This window comes from Canis aureus, chromosome 31 (assembly GCF_053574225.1).
Source record: "Canis aureus isolate CA01 chromosome 31, VMU_Caureus_v.1.0, whole genome shotgun sequence".
Classification (NCBI taxonomy): Eukaryota; Metazoa; Chordata; class Mammalia; order Carnivora; family Canidae; genus Canis; species Canis aureus.
Window position 1 is genome coordinate 22,191,016 of NC_135641.1, and position 10,023 is coordinate 22,201,038.

Genomic DNA, 10,023 nt, shown 5'->3' on the forward strand with positions numbered 1-10,023 from the left:
TTTAAATAACTTGCAGACGTATATTAGCAAAAACATTCCATCTGGGCTGGGATTTCTCTCATTGCTTTGAATTCCCCCGGGTTTTAACTTGAAAAAAAAAATAGGAAGAGGCAAAGATTTGACTAATGTTGGGTTAAGGTTTTTTTCTTACCCCTTTCTTTCTTGGTTACTGACTGCCAAGAATTTATGTTTGTAAAAGGAAAAGAATTAACTGTGTTGATTAAGAGGCAAACTCCCTGGAAATGTTCTTTCTTAACCCTTTGGTACCTTCTCAGTGAAAGATCCTGGGGTTCTCTGGTGCGGGGTTTGAAGGCCATCCCTGGGCTGGAGGCCCAGAACCTTTAGAGGGGCTTATCCTCCCCAGGGGGAGCTCATGGAACAAAGGCAAGCCATGGCCTTCTAGTGTTTGAGTGTGTGTGAGTGTGTGGCAGTGAGCAGATGCATGGGTAAGTGGTGTGAGAGTCTGTGAGTGCAGGTTCCCTGAGTATGTGTGCGGGAGAGGAGTGTGGACACGTGTGTGAGTGTGCGCATTTGCTAACTGGGCATGCGTGTCCCTCAGCGGGCATGGGGTATACTGGGAGTTTCTGTGGCCTGCTGGCTGCATAGTAGAACTCCAGGAAGGTGAGGGGACATTCACTTTGATTAAATTAGCAGGAACTGATTTGGCAGGTTCAGGTCCCTAAACCCTCTCCCTGGCCTCACTCCTCCTAGACTTTGCACAGGCTGTTTCCCTCCACATGGACAGACCTTCTGTCTGTCCTTTGTTTAGCCAATTCCTGCTTGTCTTTTAAGTCTTAGATGCCACCTCCTCCAGGAAGTCTTCCTTGCCATATAATTTAGCTGTCCCCCTCTTACATAACAGAACCCTGGGCACACAGGAACTTTCCGTACGGCATAATCCTTACATCTTCTTGTCTGTCTTCCCCACTGGACCCCACCCTCCTGGAGGATAGAGACGCTGTCTTCTTCATCCTGAATCCCTGGTGCCTAGCACTGTACCTGGCACACAGCATGGGCTCAGTCAATGCTTGCTCAGTTGACCTAAGCCCCTTGACTGGTGAAATCAGCGTTAGTCACTCCATAGGCCGGGATCTAGAGTACCTTGTATACAGGCCCCTGCTATGACACCAGAAGACCCCAGGATTAGCTGCACATGTATTGAACCTTTCAATTTTCTGTGAGTGGGCAGCCTGGTGGCTCAGCAGTTTAGCACCACCTTCAACCCAGGGTGTGATCCTGGAGACCCTGGATCGAGTTCCATATCAGGCTCCCTGCATGGAGTCTGCTTCTCCCTCTGCCTGTGTCTCTACCTCTCTCTCTCTCTCGCTCTGTCTGTCTCTCTCATGAATAAATAAATAAAAAATCTTAAAAAATTTTTTTTCTGTGAGTTCCTCAGGGTGGGGATTAGGTGATAGTCATTGCTAGGCCCTATGCAGCATGAGACAAATAGTAAATGCCCAATAAATGTCAAATGAATGAAAGGGTAAGCACCACATGATAAATATCCAAGAGTAGACACAGAATGAGCCAATTGTGGCTATAAAGATTGTTGAAGGCTGGAGGACGGAGAAGAGAAGGCAAATGTGTATTGTGTACCTACTGTGTGCCAGCACTGCCTCCCAGCACTGCACCTGGCATCGAGGGGTTGTTATTTCACTTTATCCTCTCCTTCATCCTGTGAGGGAGGGGTACCTACCTTATCTGACATATCAGGAAATTGAGACTAAGAGAGGTGAGGTGACTTGCCCAAGGTCCCACAGCTGGTATAGGTTAAGCTGGTCTGCCTGAGCCCAGAACTTAAGCTTTTCTGAAACACTGTGCCATGTTTCATGAAGATCATGAGTTTTTTTTTAAATAAATTTTCCTTTTTTAAAAAAGAATTATTTATTCATGATAGAGGGAGAGGGGGAGAGAGAGAGAGAGAGAGGCAGAGACACAGGCAGAGGGAGAAGCAGGCTCCATGTCTGGAGCCTGACGTGGGACTCAATCCCGGAACTCCAGGATTGCGGCCTGGGCCAAAGGCAGGCAGTAAAACGCTGAGCCACCCAGGGATCCCGAAGGTCATGAGTTTTGAGCAGAGTTTTGAAAGATGAGAGGAACACAGATTCATAGAGAAGGATCTCAAGCCTGAGCAGGTGGAGAACTGAGGGTTCTAAGAACTGAGAAGGATGAATGGTGGCCAGCTTGTCCCATGAGCTTACATAAGCTATGATGTGACCATGAAGTCAGGAGAAGAGCAATGTGACAAGGGACAGTGCCACTCTGGAGGAAGGCACAGAACAGAGAGGGAAGAAGGTCTTCAAAAAATAGATCCGAAGCTCTGTCTTGCAAAAGGAGCAAAAGGAGCCAACTGCGAGAGGGTGGCAAGTACTATGCTGAGCCCTCTAATATATTTAATTCTTAAAACAAGGGTTTGAGGTAGGTTCTACTATTATCACCAAATACTGATGAGTTAGTGGAGGCCCAGAAAGGTTAAATAAGCTGCCTAAGTTCCCCAGAGCTGGTTAGTGATAGACCTGAGATTTGAATACAGACAGTCTGATTTCCTAACTAAATGAGTTAGGAAATCCTGTGAGGCTGGGGAACACTTAAAGTCAGAGTAGGCAGGGACAGAGTCTCTGATGGTCCAAACCTTCTCCACATTGGAACATTGGAGAACTTGTCTTTGCTCAGGGTCTTTGGGGCTCACCAATCCATCAACCCTGTCCTACCCTCATGAAGAACCTGAAAATGTTCTTCTGAGGCTACTTCTCCTGGAGAACACTAACCTATTTCCTCTCCCTCCCCAGCCCACCTGTGAGGAGGAGTCCAAGCCAGAGACATCAAGCAGGCCCTGCCTCTGGCCTTGACCGTATTCCTGCTGGATGCTTGCTGCCCTGGGAGCACTGGGCACTTTGCTGCTGAGGACATCTCCCTTTCTCCATTGATGGCAGACCTGCCCTGGGAAGGGGACTTTAGCCTCTTGGTAGCTCAGCTCTGACTTCTCCCTAATTAGATAGAGACTGCCATCTCCTAGCCATGCTCCTTTGTAGTCTGGGTGGATGGGTGTCACTGTCCCTGGCAAGCCCCATGCCTCTGTCCAGAGAGTCCAAAGACACTTGGGAACAGCCAAGCCATGGGCTGTTGGAAGATGGTGACTCCCATACTGTCCTGGTTTTGTGGTTTTGGGGATTTTTTTTGAGGGGTTGCTTTGTATCAGAACACCAAGAGAGATTCTGTTGGACACCCATATTCAAGAGACACTTTCTACCCAGCTTTGGAACTTCGGGTCTGGAGGGAACTGACATTCTGGGATCCCCACAGCTTCTCTCATAGCCTCCAGCCATCATCCCCCCCACCAGGCAACAAATTGTCTTATAACATAGCCTTGAAAAATCCCCATAAATAGCCCTTTACTTTGGTACAACATATTATAGTCCCAAAGCATTCTTGCATCCTCAGCCCAGAGGACCCTCTTCACGTCAGCCCCGTAAGGCCGCTAGCTCAGAGATGATTAGACCCATTTTACAGATGAGGAATATTAGGTCACATGGTTGCTGAGTCACATTGGCATTGGCTACACCGTTAGATTTCATGGACTGGGTGGGAGGTGGCCTCTGGGTCGATGCAGGCAAGTAGATGAAGGAACTGGAGGGGTGAGTGATCATAGTTCCTCCATGCCCAGAAAGTCCCACCTTGAGTCACTTGCCTTTCCCTGGCCCTGATCAAGACACCAGCAGCTTCCCTGCTGAGGGGTGGTGACTCATCCCCTTTTCGTCACCTTCCCCAGGTACTCTCAGCCAAACCCTCTCCTCCTGGCTTTTGCAGGATCTGACTCAAGGTCCCTTTCAGGTAAGCAGTATCTGTGGAGCCTTCTGGTGTAAGGCCCAGTTGAAACAAGAGGAGGCATTTGAGATTTATTCATGAAGAGCAGAATGCCATAAACAGCATTTGGACTCTTCAGGGAAAAGAGAGACAGGGCTACAGGGGTGGGGGCAATTATATAACAGCATTGACAATTACATCCTTGTGTGTCTTTAGCACCTGCTTCCAAAGAACTTTAAGTGCCTTCAGGTTTATTAGGCTATTTGATCTCATAAAAATCCCACAAATAGATGGTGATAGTTATTATCATCTTTTTATAGATGAGGAAACTGAGGCCTAGAAAGGTGTAGTGATTTGCTCAGGGCCTTACAACAAAGGACTGAGGGATAAAGCTGGGTCTGTCCTATTTCAAGACGTTTCTCTAGGTGTTTCATGCATGGGTCTCCCTTTTACCGTCTACATTCCTATGAGATAAGGTGTGGACACAGGAGGTGACTGGCAGCAGGCTCAGAGAGTTCTGCACAAGGTCACTCAGAAACAGTGAGTCAGGCACCATTATATTGAGGTCAGTTTCCTCTTTCACTTCCCCAAACAATTGTTGGGGAGCGAGCTCACTTGTTGCCTTTCAAAGATCAGGAGCTGAGTTATTTGCACAGTTGCTCCTGAAGGACTTAATAGTAGTGGTGATCTGAAAAAGAGGTCAAGGATCCCACCCTGGGACTCCTGCCCTCCTGACCCACCAATGCCCCTGCCAAGTGGGAGATGTCCCCACTAGCGCTATTACCATAGCCTCTGCCCTGATTTCTTGTCCTCTGGTGTCATTCCCATTCAATCCTCTCCATGACTGATTTTCATAAAGCTCTTCTCACCTTCATAAATAGTGGAACCCCATTACTTCCAGTCTCGGCTTGGCATTCAAGGCCCCACCCAATCACATCCCAAACTATCTTCCCACGCTTGACTCCTCCCCCTCGTCCTCCTCTGAAAAACCCTGTCTTCAGCCAAGACTGTAGGACTTGCCTGGGCATGCTTTGTGTTTTCCAACTCCACAGTTGACCGCCACACCATTCCCTTGGCCTAGAAATCTACTCCTACCCTCTTTGCCTGCTGGATTTCTACTCATCCTTCAAAACTTATGACAAATGTGACTTCCTTTATGAGGACCTTCTTGATTCCACCACCAGGAAATGATCTTTCCTTCCTGGGATGTCTCACTTGTTTATATAGGTCTCTACACAAGCAATTCTTGGATTGTGTGTGTTGTGGTGATGGTGTGAAGCTTTGGGTGTTTGCAAAGCTTCAAAGATTGCAGAATTCTGCAATCGTGTGTGTGTGTGTGTGTGTGTGTGTGTGTGTGTGTTTATGTTTATGTTTTGGTATGAGAGGTGAGCACAGCTATGCAGAACACTTGAACACAAAGAAGGGATTGGACATTTACTGGGTGTGGAATATGTCGATCACGTCTGCTCTGCCAATGAACAGAGAGCTAGAGGTCTCCCTCAGAGGAGAGAAAACACTCATAATAAAACTTCTAAACACACTTGGAGGAAGAAAGAGTAGAGAGAGGAAAGAAGTGAGTAAGTGTGCATGGATCATTCACTATATTCCAGGCACAATGTTAGAGATGAAATTTCAGGTGAACCATGAGCTCACGTTACCCTTACAATTGCTCTGCGAGGTAGGGATTATCGCCCCTGTTTTGTGGATGTGTGGTTCTGAGAGTCAGGTTCCTTTGGAAATAGACTTTGGGGAGGAAGACCTGAATGCAGAAGATTAATGGAGGGAATGCTCATGGGACAACATCTATAAGGGAGTCATGGGACTGGTAGGACCGAGCAGAGGGAGAGGTTATATGGCATGGGGTCGCCAAGAAGCCTCAGCTACTTGCATGGGGCACACCAAAGCTTGGGTGGCCCTTCAAAGATGTTTCCCCATCAAGGCAAGGGGGCTGAGTCATTATACCTCTCTGGAAAGAGGCATCACTTAGGCAAGACAGCTAGGTCCCTTCAGCTGAGGGCAGTTCCTGGGAGGACAGCACACACTGCACATATGACTCCAAGCCCGATAGGTGCCTGTCCTGTGCGCACATAACCCTGCTGGCCAGTGGAAAGGTTGGAGACTGGCCTCGGGACTATCTCGGTCCTCCGGCACTGTGTCCTTTCGGTTCATCTCAGAAGACAGCCTAGCCACCCGTGCCCAACATGCATCTTCAGAAGGCCTCACCCCAGAAAGTTCCCAGTGGAAATCACCCCATGAAGAAAACGGTCTCCCCTTTTTATGAAAGACCTCGGGTGGATCTGGTATCAAATAATTGCAGTGAGAAGGCGGGCTTTGTTGAATCTAGTTACTGCTGTTTTCTGTTACTGTCTGGTCCTTATTCTTTGGAAACTCTGATCGTGGAATCCAAGTATGATATTCAAAATATTTAATACCCACTAACACCACTGGGACAGCTGGAGTGGGTGCTGGCATGCTGAATGTGCGTCAGGCCTGGAAGGTGCTGGAGGACGAGGTTGCAGCTCCCCGTGAGTGCCGTGTACTGAGGAAGATGCTGGCAAGGGCTTTGTGCCAAAAACAAAGAGAGGTGGGTCTACGGATTAAACTGGACCAAATGGTTCCAAGTATCCAAGGTGCAGGTATATATTCATGCTGTAAGCTTCTCCATTTTGTAAGGGCTGCATCCTACCCAGCCCTGTATTCCCCTCACAGCTCGTGCAGTAAAGTTTGTTCCATGAAATCTGTATGACTCTGGGCAAGGCCCCATCCTGCTCTGTGCCTCAGTGTCCCCATAAGAGGACAGGTTTCCAAACCCTGTTTCTCCTTGATCAGGAGAATCTGGTGAAGCCCCCTCGGGAGGAGGGCGGTGAAGAGGCCAGGCCCAGGGCCTCTTGTCCTGCTCTCACCAGAGCAGCTTGCCTCGTATTTGTTTATGCTTCCATACGGTTTCACTTAAACCAGCATTCCTCAGCTAAAAACAAAGCCTGGGAACCACTGGGCTGCATATGGGATCTGGGGTCCTTACACACAGCTCTGACATGCTCAGATGTGAGTGAGCGAATAGACAAATGGACACACGAACGAACATGGGTGGAAGAATGAATGAATGAATGAATGAATGAATGAACCAACTCTGTGCACCTAGCTAGTGCGGGTCAGGCCTTGGTTACATGGTTCTGGACGGCCAATGGGCCGCTGTCCTGGACAGTTTGGAAATCTACCCCGGGCTAGGTCAGAGCTCGCCCGATGCCCTGGCAATTGCAGGATTTTGTCTCCGCCACAGCCACAGACCAGGCCTGGATGCCACCAGGTCTGAAGGCACTTGTCTTCTTGGACTCTCCCAGTACCTTGACTCAGCTGAAAGAGATACTGACAGCGGCAGCCCGAGTCACTGGCAGGTTTGACAAAAGACTCATTGGGTTTTCTCAGTGTGTGTCCCGGGGTGTGGCACCAGGTCTGGCTTGCTTCAGCTCCCTTCCATCCCAGGAAAAGGACTCCCAATTTTGGCCTTGTCCTCCCTCCCTGCCTCCTGACCCCTACCTCCTCCGCTCTTCTTCTTTTCATTCCTCTAAGGCAGTGGTTCTCGACCTTGGCTACACATGGGAACCGCCTTAGGAAGGCTTAAAAAATCACCATTGCCCAGAGATTCTGATTTCTTGGTGTGGGTGTGGCCTTGGCAAAAGGATATGGAAAAAGCTCCCCCGGGTGATTCTCATACGCAGCCAAGGTTGAGGACCAGTGGTCTGAGAACATGGAGGAGGGCACCCAACTCCAGCCTAGACCATTTCTAGCTGTGGGATTCAGATATGCCTGCTAGACTGGGGGAAGCCTGGGGCATGAGCACTGACCAGCAGTACGGGGAAGAATAGGGAAATGGAGGGAGGTGCACCTCACTGCACCCCTGCCTCTATCTACCCTAGCATCTCAGCCCTGTGGGGAGAGAGGCCTCAGAAGAAGCCAAGGGCATTTTTTTTATAGGGCCTCTTCTGTAGGACTCAGAGAAGGCAGGCTTGTTTGGTGTCCAGGTGACACGGTGTGACCAGAGGGGGAAGGAAGGGCACAGGACACCATGAGGTGCCAGTGCACCGAGGATACCAGGCAGGCAGCACCACCCTTTTGGGGGGCTTTGAGACAAGGTGCCGGGCCTGGGCAGCAGCATTCTTACAGGGCACGCCTGCAGCAAGGGACCGGGGCTGTGTGTAAGGCACGGCATGCACCCTCCATGACGGCCTGTTGACAGGCGCAGGCGGGGCACCCCCCAAAGAGTCCTGCCAGCCACAGAGTGAGCCTAGGGCAGATGGGGGCAAGCGGCAGTGAAATGGGTAACTTCTTTGCTGGGAACCCAGCTGGGCTTACGAGATGGTGAGGCCTGTAAACACCGGGGTCACAGATCCAAGGCACACTCGTGAAACCGCAGTGACGGGGCGGTGGTAAGGCGACAGCAGAGAAGCAGCCACGTCCCAGGCTGCCCCGAGATGGCCGGGTCAGGTGATGGCCAGGCCCCCTCCGGCCCCACAGCTTTCCCACCAGGTGCTCCCCGTCCAACCTGGGTCCTTGCAGGCCTCCCCCCACTTCTCTGCAGGTGTGCTCTCAATGTGAATTATTCGTCTTACTTCCTGCGCAAGTTCTTTCTCTCTTCGTTTTTTTTTTAAATCACATTTTCTCCCAAATTAGAAAACCTCTTTAATTGTTAGCAGGAGCTGGGGGTCTGTTCCTTGCATGGACAATATCATTAAACATTGGAAAATAAACAAACCAGGCAAGTTTAAGACACTTTCAAACCCTTTGCTTCCCAGAGGGCGTCTGGGGCCCGGGCAGGACAAGGCTCTGCTGGCCTGGGTTTACACTGTGTTGACGACTTGACCCCTCCAGCTGTGAGAAACCAAACTGACAGCGGGGGTTGTTTTTACTAAACTTTGCAGGGTCGCAAACTTGATTTGGGAGGCATCTGCGCTGATTTGTGCTGAGGTCTCCCGGCGGCTGCGCCGCACGCTTCCTCCTTGGGCAGAGAGCATGATGGGAGTGGGCCAGTGGCTCTCCTAGCTGACAGCTGTTGTAAACCATCTCTGTCCTCCAGACTTATTCCACAGGGCTGGGGGAGGAGAGGAGAGCCGTGGGAGGGGGTGGTGTGTGAGAACATTTCTTTCCATCTTGCTGAAATGTGAGTCTAATGAAATGATAATGAGGTTGTGGCCTTTAAGCTCCATTGAGCTTCTTGCGCATTGTAATTTTACCCAGAGTGGGGCTAGTTTTTGAAATGATTAAAACTATGGATTCCTAGGCCTGTGTGGCTTGAATTGGAATTCATTAGAGGCCCAGAGGTGAGGGATAAACATTTCTTCCTAGTTCAGCCAGGGAACAGACCCTATCTTGTGTGACGCTCCTGCCTGCCCACCCACCTCTCCAGCAGGACCCCTGGCAGCACAACTGGCTGGTGTGGGAACCCCAGGCAGTGCTGGCAGACAGACAACAAATGGCATCCGGCATCCACAGGGCTACAGGTTCTGAAGGTCCCAGTAAGCATCCCAGCCCATTTTCCTGGGACTTCTCCCTCATGGTGGAGGAAGAAGTTCTCAGGGTTTAGTCTTGGTCCTATTTTCTTACAGGCATGTTAAGTGAAATGTCTTTTCTGTGAAAAGAACACACAGAAACAGAGAAATGCTCCAAAGTGTGACCCAGAAGAATGCTGGAGGGAGAAACTCTAGCTGGGAGCAGTGGCCGACAACGTGGCCTGAACTTGGATCTCTTGGGCTCCATCTTTCTTGGGAGAGAAGAAATTCTTGCCTCTGATTTTTGTTGTCACCACCATGCTGGCTCCCAAGAGCACTAAGATCACTTCTTTGGGGTTCTAGTTCAGGTTCTTTCAAGCAGAGACAGGTTGCCATCTTTAAAGTGACCCTACTTTATGAACAGTATAGAGGTTCCTCAAAAAATTAAAAAGAGAACTTCTGAGTATCTACCTGAATGAAATGAAAACAATAGCTCAAAAAGATACTTGTACCCTCATGTTCACTGCAGCATTATTTACAATAGCCAAGGCATGGAAGGAGCCTAGGTCTATTAACAGATGAATAAATAAACGGTGAGATTATATATATAATATATGGTATATACACACACAGGAATATTATTCAGCTATAAAAAAGAAGGTAATCTTGCCACTTGTAACAACATGGATGGACTCTCAGGGCATTATGTAGGGTGAAGTAAGTCAGGGAATAC

The 10,023-nt window shown here is 49.3% G+C and overlaps 1 long non-coding RNA gene across 4 annotated transcripts in view; it reads left to right on the top strand.

The window, feature by feature from the left end:
• Positions 1 to 9,081, top strand: part of LOC144302519 (uncharacterized) — a 48,831-nt gene extending 39,750 nt beyond the window's left edge. For all 4 annotated transcript variants that reach the window (XR_013369413.1, XR_013369412.1, XR_013369414.1 and 1 more), the window contains one exon: positions 2,790 to 9,081. This is a non-coding gene — a long non-coding RNA (uncharacterized LOC144302519). The remainder of the gene's footprint in view (positions 1 to 2,789) is intronic.
• The last annotated feature ends 942 nt before the right edge of the window (positions 9,082 to 10,023 follow it).